The sequence below is a fragment of the Camelus ferus genome, chromosome 16, assembly GCF_009834535.1.
Source record: "Camelus ferus isolate YT-003-E chromosome 16, BCGSAC_Cfer_1.0, whole genome shotgun sequence".
Lineage (NCBI taxonomy): Eukaryota > Metazoa > Chordata > Mammalia > Artiodactyla > Camelidae > Camelus > Camelus ferus.
Genome location: NC_045711.1, coordinates 15886036 through 15909188, shown reverse-complemented (window position 1 = coordinate 15909188; position 23153 = coordinate 15886036). Strand labels below are relative to the sequence as shown.

The window sequence follows — 23153 nt, the reverse complement described above, 5'->3', positions numbered from 1 at the left end:
CTTGGAGGCAGGGAGCATGTGTTTCTTTGCATAATCCTTAGCATCTAAATAATGTCCATTTCACTATATAAAATGTTCTTAGTAGTGCTTTTTGTATATACAAATGGAGTCCAGGGAAAGAAGCTGGCTGTCCACCAACAGTAATGCTAGCTACTGTCCCAACTTCAAGCACTGCAGTTGTGCACTGCTGGAGGACAGCGTGATGCCCGTTCCCAGGCAGGGGGAGAATTAACTGGACAGCACTCGACGGTATTTTCAAATGATCTGCAAAATGAGGCCAAGTGAGAAAAGATTCCTGCCTGGCTCTGCGCGCGCGCGCGCACGCACCACCCCCCCCCACACACACACTCTGAATGTCACTCCACATATCCCCTTAATTCTGTTCCTGCAAAATTTCTACAAGATGGATATCATCATTTTACTAATCAGGAAACTGAGGCCCAGGCATTGTGAAGAGCATCACTAGTAAGAGGCAGAACAGTGCTTCCCAACCAAGTCAACCGGATTCCAAAGTCATGGTGTTTCTGTTGTTGTTTGTTTCTTTCTTTGCCACACTGTCTTCTGCCCTGGAATTGACTCTCCTTGAAAACTGAGACATAGCCCAGGCCACTGAAACTTCTTGAGTATCAGAAGCATATAAAACAATTCTCCATGGTTGCCTGTCTTGAACTGTGATACCATTATCCTCTTACGGATCGATTGGTGTGAAATCAGATCCTGCCTGGGAGCAGGAAAAAGAATAGAAAGGGAAGATCTGGCTCCAAGCTCGGAAAGACACAAAAACTTCTTGGAGTTCTGCGGAGGTCTGTTCAAAGTCTGGGTACATTCTGTCATTTGGCAAGAATTAAATACAGCCTTGTGTCTTCTAAGATTATTCTGTTACCTTCAGGATTAGGTTACCCGTCATTATATTTAACCTATGGGAAAAGCCAACACAAAGCTGTGCTAAAGATGTAATGGAAAGCATATAATAAAAAGCCCTCATGTCAAAGAGATACAGATTTCCCACAGAGAGCTGGTGCTGAATGAATTCTTTCTGCCTCTGCCTACCATCCCCAAGGGGGACACAGCCTCAGCGGCCCGAAGGGATGTGAATAAAACAGCCCTGGCCCCCACTGGACAGATACAGGTGCTCTGGTCTTATTCATCCGTGAGGTGACCACTCAGAGGGTGCAAGAAGAAAAGGGACTTTAGGGCTGACCTTATCTTGCTTAATCTGTACAAATTCCAGAAGGCCCTGGGGAACCTGAGATTCCTAGACTCTCCCTTCTCACATTTCCTACTGGAAACCCCTCCAGCTGGCGGGATGCTAAAATAGGTACCATTTAGCCAGCTAATGAAATCCATATGCAATTGTTAGAAATATAATTGACACTTCAGACTTGGGATCTGCATTTTGCTTTGTACACTTTTCTGCTGCCCGGTGCGCCTGCCTGCTGGGAACGCTTCTGTTTTCCAAGCTTCTTCGCCCCAGCTGGAATTAAAAGTAGACGCTTGATGTGCTAATGTCAGGTTAGAATAATACCTATCTGTTATGCTGATTAAATAAAATAACATTTGTAAAGCAAAGTGCCAGACACAAGGTGGGCACTGTCTAAATCAGACCATTATTTACAAGCTGCCCCCTACCTAGCTTTTCCAGGCTGGTTTTATCAAGACTCTGTTCCTCCCCTAGGGCCCAGCACACCTTACCTTCACCTACACTGAAATGGTCATTGTTCCTGGCAGACACGCCTGCGGCAGAGAATGCTGCAGGGAAGCCAGGATTTACCTTCGGAGTGATAAGCTCAATACCTACAGGGCAGAGAACAGTCTGCTCGGGCTTGGACCCTCTCAGTAGTATTTAACCCTTTAGACTTCAGGGGCAGAGCTGGTACTCAATAAATTGCTGTCAAGTGAATGAACACATAAAGGAATCGGGTTCAGAATGATACTGAAACACCATGTGAAGTATCTCCAAGGAGGCCTGCTAAAATTACAGCTTCTCTACAGTGTTTCCCCTTACAGATAAGGGATGGGAAATTCAAGCCTGAGTTTTTGGGTAATACATACATAATGCACACACACACACTTACACGTGCACTCACATGCATACAATAATCGATTAAATATATAACTAATACGAGAACATACTTTTTCAAATGAGTAGCGTAACAGTGTATGGTACTGCAGGAGCGTATGGGTGCCAAGAGACATTTCATCTTCTAACACTTTTGTTTAGGGGAGTACCAACTTGTGGGCTTTATCGCCATGCATGTCTGAAGAGAAACACTGATTTGTTCTGATAAACACAGGTTTGATAAATCAAGGTTAAAATTAAATAGATGGACTTTGTGAGAATCAAGCAAGGAGACTCTCAGACCTGCCTCCTTTCCCCTTTTGTGTTCTTGAAAAGATGCCAAATTTTACACTGAATAGAGGGACCAGAGTGTCTCTCACCCTGACCCTACGTTGATAATGTAAGAAATCTTAGAAGACAGTTTAGAAGATGAGGCTGAGCTAGTAAATACTTAGGGGGCTGGGTTATTATAGGGTGTGATGAGAGAAGGCCAGGAAGCTAGCTGTTTTTGACCTAGCGCCATTAAATGCAGTTGGCCGTAGCCGTAGTTGCTTAAATCTGCGGACATGGAACTACAGATATGGAGGGCCGACTGTATCGGGCCATTTTGTTCAAGCAACTTGAGCATCCACGGAGGATTTTGGTATCCATGGGGTCCTGGAACCAATCCTCTGAAGATACAGAGGGACAACTGTCATATCTGACTCTAGGTAATAGGAAGGTGGAAGAAAGAAGGAATGCAGCAAAATTACAGGCTCAAAAATAAGTAAACAGAAAATCCAAGTGTCTTATTAACAAATTAGTAAAATAGACGCATAGATGGTAAAAACATTATCTGCCTCAATCCAAAACCCAGAATCATGTGTAATGAAAAAATACCAGAAGATTTCCTACCTAAATCAGAGACAATAAATGAACGTTCACTAATGGTAATAATGGACATTTATTTATCCTCATTCTGGCCAATACTGACAAACAAGAGCAAGAAATTAAAGGTATAAATCTAGAGAAAGAGGTAAATTGTCACTTGTAGGTGATATAACTGTATTCCTGAAATATACTAGAGAATCAACCCAAAACAGTACAATATGAAAACATAGTAAATACAATACACAGTATTATAGTAAAAACCAATACACAGAAATCAGTAACATACACACAGAAAAACAATGGACTAGAATATATGATAGAATAAAATACTCTACTTACAAAAACAAAGACACAAAATACAGAGGAATAAACTTCAGAAAATGCAAACTCTCCATGCAGAAAAGCCTTAATGCAATCCTGAGGAACACAAAGGGACTGTTGAATAAATGAAGTCATTCCATGTTTTCTAGTTAGGAAGACCCAGCGTAATGATGGTTAATTCATCCTAGTTTATCTAAACATTTACTACAGTCCCAACACTAACAGCAATGGGATCTCATGAGAGAAGTAGTCTGATTCTGAAGTTAATATATGCAAATCTAAACAAAGATAAGACTAAATTCTGAAAAAGAAGAGTAATGCAGCAGACAGGTGGTAGGCAGCGGGGCAGGCTGATGTGGCCCTACTAGATACAAAAACATATTACAAGCTTCAGGATTTAAAGCAATATTTTACACGAGCAAAGTTTATGAGGAGACTGTTTACGGAACAGGAAATACAAATGACTTGGACATATGAAACGATGTTCAGCCTTACTCATAGAAGTGGAGTTTAAAACATCATAATATATTTCCACTTAATTATTTACACATCTAAATGTTTCACATAGGGTGTCTGGAAGCCGACCCTGAGATGGGGAGAGTCTCATAGGAAGAAGTGCTCTCAGGAGGAAGAGAGTGAGGGCAGGAGGATGGGTCAGAGGAAGGAAGCTGAGCAAGGATGTGGTCCCAGCCCTAAACTGGCTTCTGCCCCAGTAGAAGGAGAACCCGGGCAAGGAGGTGGTCCTTCACGTCCCCCTGTGAGTCAGTCTTTTACTTCTGGCTGCCTCTCCTCTCTGCCCCCAGGGTGAGGAAGGAGGATGCATTCTGGTCAAGGTAGGTCCCCTTCACTGAGGGATGTCCCTCGAGAAAGGGCTGATGTGAGCCGTTAGGAGCCTCCACCCACAGGGAATAAAACAGGGTACCAATGGCCCTGAGGTGGGGACCTGGGTGGGGCACCAGGTGCTTCCATGGCACTGAGTACAGCCTTTGCTCATTACATTATGTATAAAATAAAGCCTTAGATCAAAAATTAAAGAACTATGTGCTGTACACCAGAAATTGACACAACATTGTAAACTGACTATACGTCAATAATATAAATAAATAAATAAATAACTACAAATACAAAACACACTCAGGCACGTTATTCACAAATGTGTGCTGTTTGGAAGGCAGTCAGAGTCTGGGCTATCAAGTCAAACAGACTGGTTTTGAGGTCCAATTCAGCCATGGTGACATGGGAAAATGATCTAACCTAAGGCTAACTTTTCTCTTCTATAAAATGGATATCATTATCTTTTTAAATCCTACCTTATAGAATAGCTGTAAGGATTAAAAAACACTGTGTATCAATATAAACAGCATATTACCGGAATGAGGTACAAGCTCAGGGAACTTTAGCTAATTATTCCTTTGCTACTGCCTAACCCAACTCAGTTTTAACTTCTTGCAAAATAAAAACAAAATAAATAACTAAAGTGCATGCTTAATTTAATATTGTTTCAGCCCCAGCGCTGATGTTTTTCATTTCAAAATGTCTTAATTTCCTGCCTCACCCCCATTGCACCTGTGAACCCAGAAACACTATCTACCCTAACACTGAAACATTTAACTCGTAAAAGAAATTAACCCTATCATCAGGCATTTGAAGAAAAATCACTTCCAGACATCACTTATGTCCTGGACATTATTTTAAAAAGAATCTGGAAATGCTAAAATCTTTCCTCTGACTAAATTTTGAAAATATATTAATTATACATCAATAATCATTTCCCCCTGAACACAAAAGCTTTGTATATATGTTGCAAATATTTTAGGAAATACATATCAGCAAAAGAAAGTAAAAACAATCCAAATCCCATCATGGATAAACACTCAGTATTATTTGGTCACATCTTTCCGGACTTTAGGTGCATAAATATTTATCACTAGATTATTTTTATAGAAATCAACACTCCTAACGTATATAACGTTTTGTAACTTTCTCACCCTTTCAGAAGGCATCAAGTCTTTCCAGATCACTAAAAGTTCCTAATCGCATTTAAATGGCACAGAGTATCAAAGTAATAGATGCCAATATGGATACAGAAATTATTACGGGTGTGTATATGAAGGTAGAGATGTATAAATATGTGAGTACAAAAGATATCCAAAATATAAATATTATCTACCACATACGAACATAGACAAATCTGTTTATACGTACTGTGTAATAACAAGCTTTATTTTTAAGTAATCAAGCCACTAATCTTTTACAGCACCTTTGTTGGCCATTGTGATTAAAGTTCTACGCATATTTTAAAACAGAGAATGCTTATAGCTCTTTAAACATATTTTAAGTCCATTTAACAACTGCTTTCAGCACCTGCTGGGTAAAAGGCACTGTAGGTGTTACCAGGATGGACAAGAAACAGGTGCTGCTCGAGCCTCCCAGCCAACTCTGAGACAGGTGCGGGCACAAACACTCGGGAGAGAGAAATGTTATAATTATTATACCAAATGTGAGAAAAACAACAAGAAAGCGATCCTATCCTCTGGAGGTAAGAGAGAGGGATCAAGAAAGTTACCACAGAGGAAATGGCTACGCGCAAACGTTTGACGAGAGGAGAAATATTTGGGCCTAAGGGAAACATGAACAAAGGCACAGTGAAGTCAGTGTCTCAGGAAACTGGTTCCAGGTGAGATCTCTAGTTGATTTAACCCCAAACACCATGACAAAGCAAAGAGGTTCCTGAACTGTGCTCAGTTAGAGACACCAGATGGGCAAAAATCTTCCATGACACTGTACTTATCTGACAAATCCTTCGCTGAGGCCTGCTGGCTCCTCTGACAATGTATCTTTCCTTTGCAAATAAAAAGGTGTGGGGAAGTACCACTCCTCGGTTTATCCTCAGGCAGCAAGGAGACGGACTTGGCTGTAGGCGTGCTCATCCCACCCCAATGGTAATAACTGGACAGAAATGTGCTTGCTGGAATTCACAAGCCATCCCCGAGTTCGGAGTCTAACTAAATTCCCTATCAGAGGGCCAATTTGTTGTGAAGGAAATTAAGTTATTATTGCCTCTTGAATGTCAGCTGGCAGGCTCCATCCCTGGCTGACGCCCTAATTATACAAACAGCCTTCTGAGCACAACCTGCACGGCAGCTGCATATGGCATTTACAGTTGTTGCAACAACACAACAGCCCGCCAAGAAGCACAACACAAGCACACCTCCAGCCTGCAAGTGACCTGGCTGATTAGCAGATGCGTGGGGTTAACAGGCAGGGCGGGGTGTGCAGAATGTCAGCGACGACCCTGGTAAGTGGGGAAACACATGCGAGGAGAAGCTTCCCCACTCCCTGCTTGTGTGGGTCAAACAAGAGAAAGGCATACACTCACCAGAGAGTCTACAAAATGAACACTGAGCAGAGGGAATCTGGTACCTCCTTCCTGCACCACGCCCACAACCCCTGAACTTTAACTGCAGAATTAATCTGCAGGTTTGGGTAACAGGATTAAACGTGTCCTGTCCCAAGACCCTGTTTTCCATCCTGGTTCCGATGGCTTCTCCTCCTGTTCTGTTGGACTACCTCATTTGTGTTTGCCCTAAAGCTTCTTTTATTTCCCACACAGAAGTTATGTGTTTTGTTTTCTGTACTCAGAAGCCCATTTGCCTAATTACACCATCATTGAAACCCATAATGAAAAGTAAAATGCATCCTAGTCCTAACGTCTCTCTTCCTCCTGTCCAACTGCTCTAAAACCCAGTGCCTCTGCTTCCGTCTGGTCCCTTCTAATTCCAGATTCTGCTGTAGTTAAACATTCAAATGTCATTGTTCATAACTGTCATTTACAAAGGTCATTTACAAACCAACTTCTGAGGCAAAACAAACAAAACACAGGTGGATCACGAGGGCTGCTCACATGGCCTCTTCTTCTCATGTTTACTTTTTTTTTAAATAGTTGTCTCATTGTCACAATAATCTCTTCCTGACAAAGTTAAACTCCTTTCTCCATTCCTTTGTACAACTTATAATGTCACACGTATATCACTTATAACATGGCAAAGTGAAAGGATATCAAATTGGGTGATCATTATCCACCACAAAAACAATGTCTATTGGGTGTGCAAGTACCGTCAACCTGGATGGAGATAATTATTGATGGTGATAGCAATATTTATTAGGTTAGACCATTTAAAGCACAGTGCTCAACACTTTACAGCTGTAACTTTACTCTGTCCTCACAAGAACTCCACAAAGCATGTTCCGTTATTCCCGTTTTATAGATGAGAGATTTGGGGCTTAGAGAAATTCAGTACTTCCTCAAAACCTCACAGCCAGCAGGAAAAGTGGAATCCAAGCTAGACTGATCTCACCCCAAAACCCAAATACTTCTCCATGAGTCAGTGCAGGGCTCTCTGCTCAGAGCCCTGGTCTCCTCTGTGTAAACAACAACTAGACAAAATGACTTCTGTTGAATCTGAGGGGCTAAGAACTGTAAAATGCAATCTGCAAGTGACTTCCCATCTATTTGCACATCAGAAAATAAAGACAATTTAACTAAGTGTGTTATATTTTGTAATGTATGTTTGTTATTTATAAAGTCTTCTTATTTAAAAGAGTAATCTGAGGCTTTCGTTTCAAAGGAGCAAGTCCATCACATGCCTTCTCCTCCCCTTCCCTCTCAAAGTTCAGGAAAGTGTCAGCAAAATTACACTACAAGGAAACAAATTCATAACCACATAAAGAAAGGGAATGGAAGTCATCAAGGGACATCCAAGTTGGTTTTAAAGCTTCAAGGTAAGGAAGGGCCCATTCTCCAGACAGACACAGGAGAGGCTCCCAGTGTGGAGACAGCAGGAACGGAATGCCAGAGTGAAACATCAAAGGGAAAGACAGCAGGGGACAGTTGGAAGGTTTAAGCAAGACTGGCAGTGCCATTTGCCCCACCCTCACCCTGAGTCTAGGAAGCCTAGTTTCATCTCATATTAAAAAATATACCAGTACCTCCTCTAAATAAATAAAGCAAATTGCATAGGAAGAATGTGCATTATGGTTGCTCTTGGTACAGGGTAAAGCCCTTCTGATTCTATATGTGGATGATCTTAATCTCACAGGTAATCAGTTCCCTTCCAAGCCAGCTTGAAGGGAAGCCAGCCTGCTCATTCCCAGAGCCTGCAGAAGTTCACAGGAACCTCACATCAACTCCATCCAATCATCAACACGATCATCATTCTCACATATAAATAGGCAACCAGGAATTACATGATATAGGATAAAAAACCAGCAGCGTGAAAAAAAGCAGCAGCAACCCACAGATCAGGTGACATAAAATGACAACAAATATGGTAGAGAGACATTTTTTAACCTCAATAAAATCTGAGAGGAAATGTATCTATCAAGAAATAGGATGCTGAAAAGTAAAAAATACATATATACACACACACACGAGTTCTTAGAAATTAATAATAAGATTGCCAAAATATAAAGTGGCAGTGGAAGGACTGGAAGAGTAGGACACCTCCCCTAAACGTAGATCAGAACAATGGAGGCAGAGAAGGAAACAGATGCGAGCAGGTTCCATGCAGTTCAGCAATCTTACTTATGGAAGTCACCACAAAGACCAGAGAACGGGGGGAAAAGCAACAAATACAGAGTGAAAGAAACTCACAGAGGGAAAACACAACATTCTTCAGAATAAAAAGGCTATAGTGTGACGATCAAGATAAATGACAGGAGACCACATCTGAAAGATTGTCATGAAACTTAAGAACAGCATGGATTTAACAAAATAAAGTCTGAAAGCTTCCAGAGGAAGGGGAAAAAATCTTATCTCCCACAAAGGAACAACAATCTGATTTCTCATGAAGACCACTGGCTACATGATACTGCCTTCCAGCTTTTGAGGGTCATTTTTTTTTTAAATGTGTTTCATATTTTAGAGCACTTAAGATTTACAGAACTGAGAAAATAGTATAGAGAGTTCTCATAAATAATCTTACATTAATATGGGACGTTTGTTATAATTAATGAGCCAGTATCTTTACATATTGATTCAGATTTGCTTTGTTTCTACCTAATGTCCTTTTTCTGTTCCAGGATCACACCCAGGGACGCTACGTGTAGCTTTCCTGTCTCTTTAGGCTCCTTTTGACTGTGTAGCTTTTCAGACTTTCCTCGTTTTGGATGACAGGAGCAGCTTTGAGGAATACTGGTCAGTATTCTGCAGAATGTCTCTCTGTTGGACTCTGTTTGCAGTGAGTCTGACTGTTAGGCTGCAGTTACGGCTCTCTCTCTGTCTTTCGTTTTCTGCAGTTCCAATGTAAAGTTCCCACGTGCAGCGTTGGTATTCACATTGCTTGGTGTTCTCTGAACATCTTGAATCTGTGTGTTGTGTCTATCAATAATTTGGGGAAATTCTTGGCTATTGTCACTTCAAATATTTTTCTGTTTTCTCTTGCTTCTCCTTCTGGCATTCCAATTATGTGTACTTTACACTTTTGAGATCATCCCATAGTTCAGATCCTTTTTTCTGTTTTTCTTCTTCTTTCTCTTCACATTTCAGTTTAGCAAGTTGCTACTGACATATCCTCAAGCTCATTCTGTCCTCAGTTTTGTCCAGTCTACCGATGAGTCCATTCTTCATTTCTGTTACTGTTATTTTCTAGCATTTCATTTTTATTCTGTCTTTCCTTTCATCTCTTTGCTTATTTTACCCGTCTGTTCTTGCATGCTGTCTACTTTTTCCATTCAAGTTCCATGATGGTTAATTTTATGTGTCAGCTTGACTAGGTCATGAGGTACCCAGACATTTGGCCAAACATTCTGAATGTATCTGTGAGGGTGTTTCTGGGTGAGATTACCATTTGAATCAGTAAAACCAGACTGTGCTCCCTTATAAATGAGCCTTATCCTGTCAGCTGTAGACCTGAACAGAAGGGCTGGGTAAGAGGAAATTCCTCCTGCTTGACTGTAAGCTGGGACATCAGTCTTTCCTGCTTTCAGACTTGAATTGAAAATTGACTCTTCTTGAGACTTGGCCTGCTGGCTTTTGGATGGAAATTACACCATCAGCTCCTCTGATTCCCAGGCCTTTGAACTCAAACTGGAAGCACACATTGGCTTTCCTGGGTCGGCCAGCTTACTGACTGCAGATCTTGGGACCTGTCATCCTCCATAACTATGTGAGCCAACTCCTTATAATAAATCCTTATACTAAATTTATTCATATATACGTATGTATGTATAGATATACACACATATCCTGTTGGTTCTGTTTCTCCATAAAATTCTGATGAATACAAGCCTCCTAACATATTAATCATAGTTATTTTAAATTCCGAGTCTGATAATTCTAAAATGTGTGTCATATTAGAGCCTGGTTCTGATGCTTTCTTTCTGTCTTAGTCTGTTCAGGCTGCTGTAACAAAATGCAACAGAGTGGGTGGCTCAGGAGCAACAGCAATTTGTTTCTCACAGTTCTGGAGGCTCGAAAACCCAAGATCAGGGAGCCGTCATGGTTGGGTGAGGGACCCCCTCCAGGCCACATACTTATTGTATCTTCACATGTTGGAAGGGGTGAGGGAGCTCTGTGGGGTCACTTTTATAAGAACGCTAATGCCTCATGAAGCCTCCATCCTCATAACCCAGGCATCTCTCAAAGCTCCCACCTCTAATACCATTACCTTTGGGGATTAGGATTCCAACATACAAATCCAAGTGGACGTAAGTATTCAGACCATAGCACTTTCTGTATTCTGTGTTATTTTTTGCTTTTTAGCAGACCTTATAACTTTTTGATGAAAGTCAGGCATGATGCATCAGGCAATACAGACTGAGATAAAAATCTGTTAACATGAGGTTTCATGTTAATCTGACTGGGAGCTGGACTGCTTGGTATTAGCTGTAGCTGTAGGCACCAGAGGTTCTGAACTTGTCTGCCGTCCTTGTCTTCACTTCCCTTGTTGTGTTAAGCTTCCCTAAGCACTGCTCCTTAAGTATCGAGTCTGTACCTTGCCGGTCTTTCAGCTCTGAAACACTGCAGTCCTACTGATATGGCGGTAAGGCGTGAGGGTGCAAAAGCATTTTATAATCTTATGATTACTTCTGTCTCTCAGTGGCCCCTGTGCCTGTGCTGCGACTTTCACAAATGTCTCTTCTTAGTACTCCCCTCCTCACCATTAGGTGAGGCAGGAGGCTAGTGGGAGCAGGAGTGCGTAAATACTCTTCTCCCTAGGTGTTTTAAGGCCCTGGTAACGGCTTTCCCCTTAGACAGTAGGTCTCTGCTATGGAGACTGCTTTGGGCATTTCCAAAAGATGACTTTTCCCTCCCTCTGCCAAAGTCAGCAAGGCATCTTCCTTAGCTCTGCACTATGAGCACCTGGGGGTTCCTGGAAGTAAAGTCCATGACTGTGGAGGGAAACGTGCTAAGACTGCAGCCTCTAGGAGGCTTTCACCTCCGTGCCACTCCATGTTCAGTCTCCAGCAATTCATCAAAATTACCATGTAATTGTTCCTACCAGTTTAAGGCTCTACTAGCTTCTGCTCCATGGAAACAGATTTTAGTTCTCTGGGTTTGCCATTCTCTCCAGATTCGGGAGTAGCAATTTGCCCTGAGACCTCAATTCTCCAACAGACCCAAGAAAAGTCATGATCTTCAGTGTGTTCGGCTCTTTTCCTATTGTAAGGACAAGAGTGATTCCCAAGTTCTTTAAATTCTGAAACTAAAACTAGAAGTCCAGGAAATTTATTCTGAACCTATATTCAATACATCAGCAAACCATCAATCAAGTTTGAGAGCAAAATAAAAACTTTCCTAGATATTGATGAACTCAGAAATGTCCAGTAATTGAGGAATTCTTTAATGAGATACTAGAGAAATTAGAGAAATAAACAAAATATTGGAAGCCACTGAATCCAGGAGATCATAGGTTCACCTAGCAAGCAGAGGTGGGAGATTCTCAGGATGACAATGGTCCATGGTGGAGCAGAAAATTCAAGGAGTTTCTAGGGAATTGCTGTGAAGGAAGCAGACTGCGTATAGCCAAGACAGATAGGCTAGATAATTTGAGAAAATGGTAAGGACATACCATTCTCTTGTCAACAAGAGAAAAGAAAAGTGCTGGTGCAGGGCTGGGAACTGTGTGAGAAAGTCACGGTTAGCTTCCAGTTCTAGCAATAACCTGAATAATCATCCAGCAACAAAATACCTAAAAATGATCATTCAACATGTGTGCCTGAGCTGGCAAGAAAATAACGAAAATCCTTGAAGGCCAATTACAGAGCAAATGCAAGAATCCAGCAAAGTGAGCTTCGAAGCTGCTGACTACCCACAGGGCATCTTCATTACTGTTACCAAAATATTCACTTTTAACAATTGCCCAGGGAAAGGAGACAAAGTCTAGGAATGTGTCTCCTTCCCAGAAAATGTCCCTTGCCTGACAAACTGAAGAAATGAATACAAAAAAATTCCTGTGAATATTGGACATCTTCAGCGAAAGAGAGACTGGGGGGGGGGGGGAGATGGAAATACACTCCACAAAAGGAGATACCAAAGAAAATTTCCTACAATTACCTTGTCTCTGGATGAAAAGAAAACAAAAATCTTTCTTCATAATTTGCAACCATGAGCTGGCCTTTATATGGATTTGAGGTCTGAATTTACATTATGGGGGATAGTCTAAAAATAAGCAAAGTAAATAGTACATAAACTGAGAAGTTAGCTTAAAGTGATTCCAGGAATTTACAATGCCTTCAAGAAGGATCAAACACAATCTTTTTCAAAGAAATTGCCCTTAATGTGGACCTCAAAGAATTTCCACTCCCCTATGATAAAATTTCAATGAATACAAGCTCACAATAAAAACAAAACAAACTAAAACACAAAGGCAAAGCTTACAAGAAAAAAGACACCATGAGTGGGAATAAGCCACTGTAACAAAGAACAGAATCAGACATGAAAATACTTCAGATGGGGGAATTGGATGAAGGTGGCTAAAAACCACAAACTTCCAGTTATAAGGTAAACAAGTACTGGGGATAGTGTACAAATGATGGCTACGGTTAAAACTGCTGCTTGGTATATTTGAAAGTTGCTAAGAGAGTAAATCGTAAAAGTTCTGGTCACAAGAAAAAATAGTAACTATGAGATGATGGATATTGACTAAACTTACTGTGGTAATCATTTTGTGGTATGTACGTCTGTCAACTCATGGTGCTGTGTATCTTAAATTTATATAGTGTTGTATGCCAATTATACCTCAGTAGGACTGGAAGAAAAAAAATTAAAATCATGATTGCACTAAAATATGTTTTTGAATTCAAGACTTCAGTTAAAATAAATTTTATTTAAATGCAAAAAAAAGTGTGCTTTTTTTTTTAAAGAAAAGACTTCAGCAGTCTTATTAGATATAAATAAGAATTTAAATGACTATAGAACTAAAATGGAATTGAAAAGTATGAGTAAGGAACAAAAGATTAACAGCAATGACCAGAAGAAGGATAATAAGAAGAATCAGCTCGAACTTATCTAAGTGTGAGTGAGAGAAGAAAAAAAATTCCTGATTTGTTACCTGGTTGTGAACTGAGAGAGAGATTCTACTAAAAACCTATAAACCTTAGGCCCAGGAATTTTTGCCATGAAACATGTCAAATTAAGTTGAATGAAAATGTCAATGAAAACAGTGCCTGTAGAAGAGCGGGGTCTGGTTCAAGCCAAGCCTACAGTGAACTGCCAGGGCCATTAACCTGGTTTACTATCTACTCTAGGGCTCCTCTGGCTGAGGCAGTGGCCACTCCCTGGCTCCAGCTTCAATATTCCACTGATCGATGGCACCACCAACTTCCCAGTCCCACAGCCCCCACCATCACCTCCCAGGTTGATCTTCAGACCAGCATTGCCAACTCAGATATCATCAGGCTCCTCAAACTCAATCATGTTCACAAGTGTTGTCTCCTGTCTCCATGACATAACCACCTCCGGCTACTCAAGCCAGAAAGGTGAATCATCCTTATTCCCTCCCTCTCCCCTTTCCCCCAGAAGACAAATCACTATTAATTATCTTCCTCTTTAAAGAAGAGATATAAAAATCACATATGCCTTTGTTTTCATTCCCACTGACCCATCTCAGAGTCATAGCCCCACCAAGGTTTCTGTGCCTCCAGGCAGGACCCCAGTGCTCCATCATTACCTTGGCTACCTTGCAGCATATGTTTCCTGAGGCTGATAAAGTTTGTCTCGTGGCCCCTCACTTGCGCCGGCCCCTGCCAAGGCTTGGAAAGAGCCCTGGTACATGTCCACATGGCCATGTGTTTTGCAAAATTTGCAAAGTAAGATGCTTTCACCACCATTGCGTAAGACTCTTGTCACTCCACTCCACTTCCAGTCACACTTCCTCTTGTGTCAGGTGGTATTGGGGGTTGAGTCAAAGAGAAGTTAGGCTGGGATTACATTTGGTTGGCGTTTACTAGGATATATGTATATGGTTCGTAGTCACGTCCACATAGAGGTTAAATTATTGTTTATTGTTTCCACATAAGAATGACTTCCAGAAATACTACTACTTATCTCTGTGCCTACTCTCCTAGCATCACAACATAAAGCCATCAATAATTAGAGTAATTAGAGTCATCCATACAAAGGGTATTTATACTAGTAAGTACACAGGAAAATGTGATATGATGTGTCAAAAGCTTATGGCTCATAGTTGGTGGGAATGTAGTTTGGTGCAGCCATTATGGAAATCAGCATTGAGATTCCTCAAAAGACTAAAAATAGACTTACTTTATGATTCAGCAAAACCCAGAGGGAACCTTAATTCAAAAAGATACATGCACCCCAGTGTTCACAGCAGCACTATTTGCAATAGCCAAGACATGGAAACAACCTAAATGTCCATGGACAGATGACTGGATAAAGAACTTGTGGTATATTTATATTTATACAATGGAATACTACTAAGCCACAAAAAAGAATAAAATAATGTCATTTGCAGCAAAATGGATGGACCTGGAGATTGTCATTCTCAGTGAAATAAGCAAGAAAAGGAAAGAAAAATACCACATGTGGAATCTAAAAAACAAAAACAAAAACCAAAACAAAAACAAAAACAAAAACCAAAACCAAAAAGACAAATGAAGTTATTTGCAAAACAGAAACAGACTCTCAACATAGAGAACAAACTTGTGGTTACCCAGTGGGGAGGGGGATTGGAGGGGATAAATTGGGAGTTAGAGATCTGCAGATACTAACTGATATATATAGAAAAGATAAACAAGTTCATGCTATATAGCACAGGGAACTATATTAGAATTCCTGTAGTAACTTATGGTGAAAAAGAATATGAAAACAAACATATATATGTTCATGTATGACTGAAGCATTATGCTGTACACCAGAAATTGACACAACATTGTAAACTGACTATACTTCAATAAAAATAATATATATACAAAAAAAAGCTTATGGCTCATAATACATGAAATAACAAGAGGTTTTCTCAAATTTGATAAACAAACATAAAAATGTATGTAAGACCACCAATAAATTGTAAAGATGAAAGAAAATTTTAAACTCTTAATAATAAATAAAATTTCCATTAACCATACCGAAGGATAAACTAAATTAACTTTTCTACTCTTCAATAGGAAATGATATAACAAAATGACTGTCATGTGAAGAGGTGAACCAAAGGTTTAATTTTACAAATGGGGGAAATCTTTTACAGAAACGGGTTCACAGTAAATTAATAAAATATTGTATTTTTCCAGATTTCACGATTTTTCTCACCATTTTTAAACTTGTAATTTGTTATACTCCCTTTTCTCATTCTAAACAAATATTCACTTTTGTATCTAATTTTGTATTTTTAAATTCACACTATTTTTTTCCTAAAGAGATGACCCCCCCCACCAAATTATATATGCATCTGGCCCCATAAAACCTGGATATACCACTGCTGTTATCAGAATGATCATTTCCAAATATAAATTTGGTTAAGCCACCCCTTTTACCTCCAGGACAAAAATCTGATTTCCTCAGCATAATATCTAATGACATTCTGTCAACCACTCTACTTTTAACTCTCACTACTCCCCTAGTTTGCTTCTATATCCCAGACACTAGCCTGCTTAGAGTTAGCAAAATACAACACATCTTCCGATGCCACATCTGGTTGTGCTGGGGATACTGGGCTTGGCTTTCCTCCCCTCAACCCTGTATCCTCCATGAGACCTTCCCCAGTTAACCAATCTAGAAGCAGCACATTCCTCATTCTTCTTCCCTACAAGACATTACCCTGGTGTCAAACATTTATCACACCTGTCAATGCTGTATTTATTTGTTTTCACTTTCATTTTCGTGTTTCAGTAGACTCCAAACTCCCTGAGAGCAGAGATCAGAACTCTTTAGTGTTGGCACCTGGTACACAGTAGGTGCTCCATAAATATTTATTGAATGAAGCAAGAGACTGGCTCTGAGTAAGACCGTGTAGAACGAGGCAGAACTAAACCAGGTTTATCTCAGGAGGAGTTTCAGAACAGTAATTAAAGAAAAACAACCTGAGTAACTAGTGGGCCAAGTAGTTGTGATCCAACTGCAGCTCTTATTATTAATGAAATGCCTGGGGAGGTAACACATTATTGGAGAGAAATACCTATGTGCCAAGGTATATACTGAAGGAGAAAAGAGCTTAGGCATAGACAGTAAGAAGGGAGGAAAGAGAGAAAGAGAAAGGGGCAAAGGAGGAGGGAGGGAAAAAAGGAAGGAGGGGAAGAAATAGACAATAAGAAAACCTTGGTAGCTTCTCAAGAAAAATCACTTATTTCTTAACTATAAATCATGTAGACTTCTGTCCAGAGCCAACTCCTATCACACAGACAGACAGAAATACATACACACACAAATGGGTATGATTGATGTAAAACCACCAAGAGAAAATATGGGGTAAATGGACCCACGTAAGAAGCATACTCTTGTCTATTGACTACATACAGGTTTCAGTTTTGATTCTATCATTCACTTTGGAGCCTTAAGAAAATCCACAGGTCGTGCCTGTCCATATAATCCAGAGGGTATGTAGGCTGGCTGGAGAATATGGCTGGGTGTACGAGCATGGGCAAGGGACCACGAGTCAAGGAACACCCTTCTACGGAACAGAGAGGGAGCGTTGTCCTGTCACTAGGAGAAGGGAGGGAGAGAAAGGAGGGAAGGAAGAAAGAAAATCAAATCCTGTTTGATAATGAAGGACACAACACTAAGGAGCTGAGGTAAAATGCATAGAAGGATGGAACTTTAAGAAGTATTTTCTAAAATATCCCATATATCACATGCATTAAGTTGGTACAACAATCTCCTAGAGCACAGTCAGCAAAAAAGTAAAAGGGAAGCAAAGAAACTGAAGTATTTGTTTTGTTCCTTGAGGCATGTATCTGCACCAAGAATTTTGAAGGGTAAAGCTGCTTTTAGCTGCTTTTTGGGGACAGCAAAATGAAGCAATGGGGAAGTGCCCTGTATCTGGTCTTGTGATTCACTGGATGAGTCAAGATGTTGAGAGGTGAAGTGATTTGCCCAAGTCCTCACACTAATGAGGGAAGAGCTTAGACTAGAGGCTCCCTAGCTCCCAAGAAGGATTACTTTTCACAGAATCCCTAGGTCAGGATCACTGATTGGTGAGAAGAGACATCTTGAGCATCAATAGGAACATCAGGAGATCCATTGCTAAAAATGGGCAAGCAGAGTGATTGCCTAGACTAGGAAGTGAAAAACATAACTGCCAGAATCATGAGGGTGGAAATGGAAGGTGTTAAAACTCAATTTTACGACCCTATTGATCTGAAGCAAGAATGCAGCCACAGGAGGGGCTCCGCCAGAGACGCTGCGTTCAGGCTACGTAGTTACTAGTACAAAGGAGCCCATAAAGTACATACTGATTCTGCACAAATCAAAAGAGAACTGATGTTCACTGCAATCTGTTAAACAGATTAAAATTCAGCACTAGTTGCTCTAAGACACAAATACTGACACTCGGGAAACTGTACGCCAATGACTGACAGAGCGAAGCCCCACATCAGAATGCGTTCCAACTGCAGTCCGCGACCCTGCTCATTGCTTCACGGAAGTGGTCAAGGCACTCTAAGCAAATGGCTCACAGAGGAGCGCTTGCAGAATTAGTTTGGGTTAGGCTGCATTTGTAAATTGTGTAGACATTTGCAAATGCTTGTTTGGATGCGTGTGTTCATTGAGGACAAGGTGGAGATTAAAAAGAATAGGGAAACTTGCCTATGCTTGGATGCAGGCAGACCTTGAACTTGAGACCAATATGCTAGCTCTTATTTCGCCGTTCCAAACAATGAGACATGGTTGAGGTTTACCAGCAGCATCGCTAAGCTGCCAGATTTCTGAGCCATGAGTAAAAATCTGTATCTTTTTCAAATTTTGTTTTATTTTCATTTTGGAGTCAATAAATAGGTTTTCTTGACATGGTTACAAACTAAACAAACAAACAAAAAAGGGCAATTTAGAAAGACTTCCTGAGGAGCACCTTCATTTCAGACTCCTGATGGTTACTTAAATAAGTGAGTAGGTTTCAGCTGGTCCCAGTGTCCCTGTTACTGGTGTCACACCATCAGGCAAGACCCTGTAAGATTAAACTTCTCAATGCCCTTGGCAGAAGCCCATTTAGTATGATTGCTAACAATGCATCTACAAAGACTGAGGGAGGGGCCAGAGCCAGTTGACTGGAATAGTCTGAAAACACATGCTTCCCACAGAGGCTCAAAAGACACCAAATACTAGCAAAATATATCAACCAGGCTACCACTTTGAGCCCCTAAATGTTCACGTACTCTTTGGCATCTCGTTTTCATCATCAAAGCCTTAACACCATGTTGAAAGGAGAAAGAATTGGCTGAATGGGATTATAACAATAAGGAAATTTTTAACAGAAACATAAAACCTTAAAACTCCTATAAATATGCTGGATAGTGAGGTCAAGACAAGAAGAGAAAGGAATGACGAGAATTTGCCTGGCACTTGATGCAGAAAGCAATCTCATCTGGGAAAAGTCTAGGGCATATTTCATTTTCTTGTGAAAAATATCCAATCGGGGCTCAACAAAGATTCTAAACAGAACTCATCTGACAGTTTTTGCAGTAGACAAAATACCTTCAATTAATTAGAAAGGCAAAACCATGAGTGTACATATACAAAATGCAGATGTGCAGAAAGAAATACCATCTTGGGCTGGCCCAGATCCAGGTAAACATGGGCCCTAAAGACCTCCCTAATTTTAGTGGACTGAAGTCTGGAAAAGTGATTAACTATCTAAATCCAAGTGTAACTGCTCTGTGCCCCCAGGGAATGTTGGGAGAAAAGGAAGGCTCTTATATCCTAATTAAAAGCCCAAGCTTTTGCCCCATGGAATGCACAACGGCTTTGGATACAGGAAACTGTTCTTTATCCAGCTACACTCATAAAGCTGTCAATAAGATGAGAAAGTGGCCTTGATAGTGTGAAAAAAAACACCTCTTTTAAAGCACTGGCTGCTAATAAAAATCTTTTCTGTTCAATGAAGTCCAACAAATCATCTAGGATCATATAAATAGCAAATTTAACAGCAAATTAGCAAGGCTTATAAAATATATGACCACTTAGGCAGCAAGGAAAGCCAAAAAATCAAGATTGAAGAATTACTAAATTATGGTTCAAAGATAGTTTTTCCCTTTTTATGCCTTTCATTGGAGGGCTTGAAAAATGTATTTTGAGTGACTAAACTGCCTTTAAAAGGGGATATAATTAAACTAGCTGTGTTTGATAGGGTCAGGACCTCTCACACTTGATAACCACCCAAAAAAAAGTAATAATTTGCACCCCATGAGAGATCTGTGCAGAGCATCCAAGCCTAGCCGTGTCTACCGTACTATCTTCCGGTTGTCTGGTAATGGGTTTTAGACTTACTGTGCAAAGACAGTCACTGTGGTTATGGGGGGGGGGGGGGAATGACACTATCTCTATAGATTCTAATGCTTTCAGAGAAATAAAATAGATACTTCCCTTTACAGAACTGACAACCATTAAAAGAGCTTCTGATACAACCAGGAACCAGATTCTGCTTTGAAGAAGTCACTAATACAGTTCACACATTAATACCAGAAGATTTAACTGTAAACTCTCAGTCGTTTTCTTTCCCCAGTTACAGAGATTCTCACTGGTTGTGCCCTAGAGCACAGGTAAGGCCATTACTAAACTAGAACATTCCTGGTGTTTCATGGGAGGTTATGTAGACTCTGTGATGACCAAATTCTCAGAGCTAGTAACTCTGTGATTTAAAAGAAAAAGCCCTTTTCACCAAATCTTGGCACCCACAATCTCTGCTTGGCTCTGAAACATTTTTAGAAAAATGTAAAAAGGAAAAAAAATCAACACTTTTGAAGTTTCTCTCTTTAATACATGCTGGAGGAGTTGAAGTGTTGTAGACGGGTTCTTGACTGGTTATTCTGAGCTATTGCCGTGCTTCCCCATCTTCTGTTTCTAAGGAAGCTTTTTCAAGAACATCTGGATGGATGACAGCTGAAAGTAGCCATCTCCTTCTTTCTTTTCATCCTCCCCACCTCTTAAAAATGAAAGAAAATGACTATCAGACATAAAAAGGAGGGAGGAAAACCATGTGTTCCACTCCAGCACTAAAACGAGGAAGGATTACCTCCCATTTCCCACGGACTTTGTCACCCAGAAGTGAGGATGAGCACACAGTGATGGAGACAGACGGTGGGTGACTCTTCCAGGCTACAGAGCAGCACTGACCTGCAGAAACATGATGTGATACACAAGCACGAGCCTCACATACTTTTACAATTTCTAGCAGCCACATTTCTTAAAAAAGTAAAAAGCTGCTAAAACTAATCGTGGTAGCATCTTTCACTTAAAGCAACAGATTCAAAGCTACCCTAGCAACATGCGATCAGTTTGTAAAAATCATTAGAGAACTACTTTACCTTTTTTTGTACTACATCTTCAAAATCCAGTGTGTATTTTACGTTTATAGCACATCGCAACTTGGACTAGCCACATTTCCAGTGTCCAACAGCCATGCATAGGTTGTAGCTACCATATTGGGACGTATAGGTTTATAGGACAAGTGTAAGTACTCTAAACAGAAAACCAGGACACAGGGTTTCTCCTTGAAATATCTCCCCAAATTCAGTAAATGCATGTTTCTGAACTGCTGGGACACTTCTTAATGCGACAGGATCAACTCCCCACGAATCTATGCCCGATGCATCAGGGAAATGCAGCTACACCTTGTACTGACTGGAAGTCAAACAGTACAGAAAATCACATTCAGAAAAACTTCTTCCTCTTCCACCTTCCTCCTGGACAACCCCTTAAACACATACACAGCACCTCCTCATTTTAATAAGTACAAGAAGAAAAATTACCTAAAGTCCAAATTTCCCCTCAAGTATTTTTAAGTCATACAATAATTATTTAGAAAAAGAAAGATAATGGACTTAACAGCATGACAAATTAACACATATATTGAGAACCTATTGAGGAGGATACAAAAGAAATGAAAGCTCTCTAGGAGATCCACTCTTGGGGAAAAGGACATGGAAACACATGAAACAGCTGAATAACAAGGAAACAAGAATGTGATTAACCACCAAAATGAAGGGGGGAATAATACGGCCAACCACCAAGTTAGAGGGAACAGTCTACAAACGATATCCACTGCCAACTCACGGGGTGTGTTAGTCAGTTCTGGCGGCTATGATAAAAATACCAAAGATTGGGTGATTTAAACAACATGTATTTCTCATATTGCTGGAGGCTGGGAGGTCCAAGATCAAGGCACTAGCAGATTCAGTGTCTGGTGAGGGCCCACTTCCTAGTTCAGAGACAGCTGTCTTCTCACTGTGTCCTCACCTGGCAGAAGGGCTGAGGGAGGTCCCTGCAGTCTCTTTTACAAGGGCACTAATCCCATTCATGAGAATGCCACCCTCATGACTTAATCACCAAATGCCCCACCTGCTAATGCCATCTCATTGTGGGTTAGGATTTCAACATGTGAATTTGGGGGGATAAAAATATTTTGTCCATAACAGAGGGTTTCCAAAATCACTCTTAGGTTTGATAATTCACAGAAAGGACTCACTGAACTCATTGAAGGCTGTTATACTCACACTTACGGTTAATTACAGGGGAAGAATATGGATTAAAATCAGCCAAGGGAAGGGACGCATAGGGCAGAGTCCAGGAAATTTCCAAATACAAAGCTTTCGATTATCCTTTCCCTGTGGCTTCGCCAATGGAGTTAACTCCTCTCAGTCACTATGTGTGACAATATGCAGGGAGTATTACCAACCAGGGAAGGTCCTCTCAGACTTTGGTGTCCAGAGTTTTTACTGGGACTCAATCCCACACTGTCTGCATGACTGACCTTTATTATCCAGGTTCTCCCTAAGGTTGGGATTATTTCCTTTGGTCTCCAGTCCCTCCAGAAGCCAGAACTGACACCCCATGGCCCAGAGGCCCCAACATGAATCACACTATTAGGCTGTCCAGTGGCCAGAGCACCCAGGCAAACAAAGATGCTTCTATGAGGCAGAATAATCTAGGTGCCCAGCAATCACCTTCCCATAGCTGAGGAGAAAGGCCAGATATCCCTTTGGGTAAGGTTAATTCTCCATTAGCCAGAAGGGTACAGAAACTGCCGGAGTATGGACAGATGAGCTCGGACTGGAGTAACTGGAAAGGATATTGGGTTTTCATTCAGCACTTTAATCATTAAAGTGAATTACATTCTAATGAAAATGGAAAAGCTTTAGAATCATTGAGCAAGAAAGCAGGAAAACACTCATTAAAAGAGTATTTTTAGAAGATTAAAGTGATTATGAACTCTGCTTTTCCCTCTCTACCCACTCT

The 23153-nt window shown here is 40.7% G+C and overlaps 1 long non-coding RNA gene across 1 annotated transcript in view; it reads right to left on the bottom strand.

Annotated features, from left to right (window-relative positions):
- Positions 1-14545, bottom strand: part of LOC116669327 — a 234868-nt gene extending 220323 nt beyond the window's left edge. Inside the window, exon 1 of the long non-coding RNA XR_004326693.1 lies at positions 14422-14545. This is a non-coding gene — a long non-coding RNA (uncharacterized LOC116669327). The remainder of the gene's footprint in view (positions 1-14421) is intronic.
- Positions 14546-23153: the final 8608 nt, after the last annotated feature.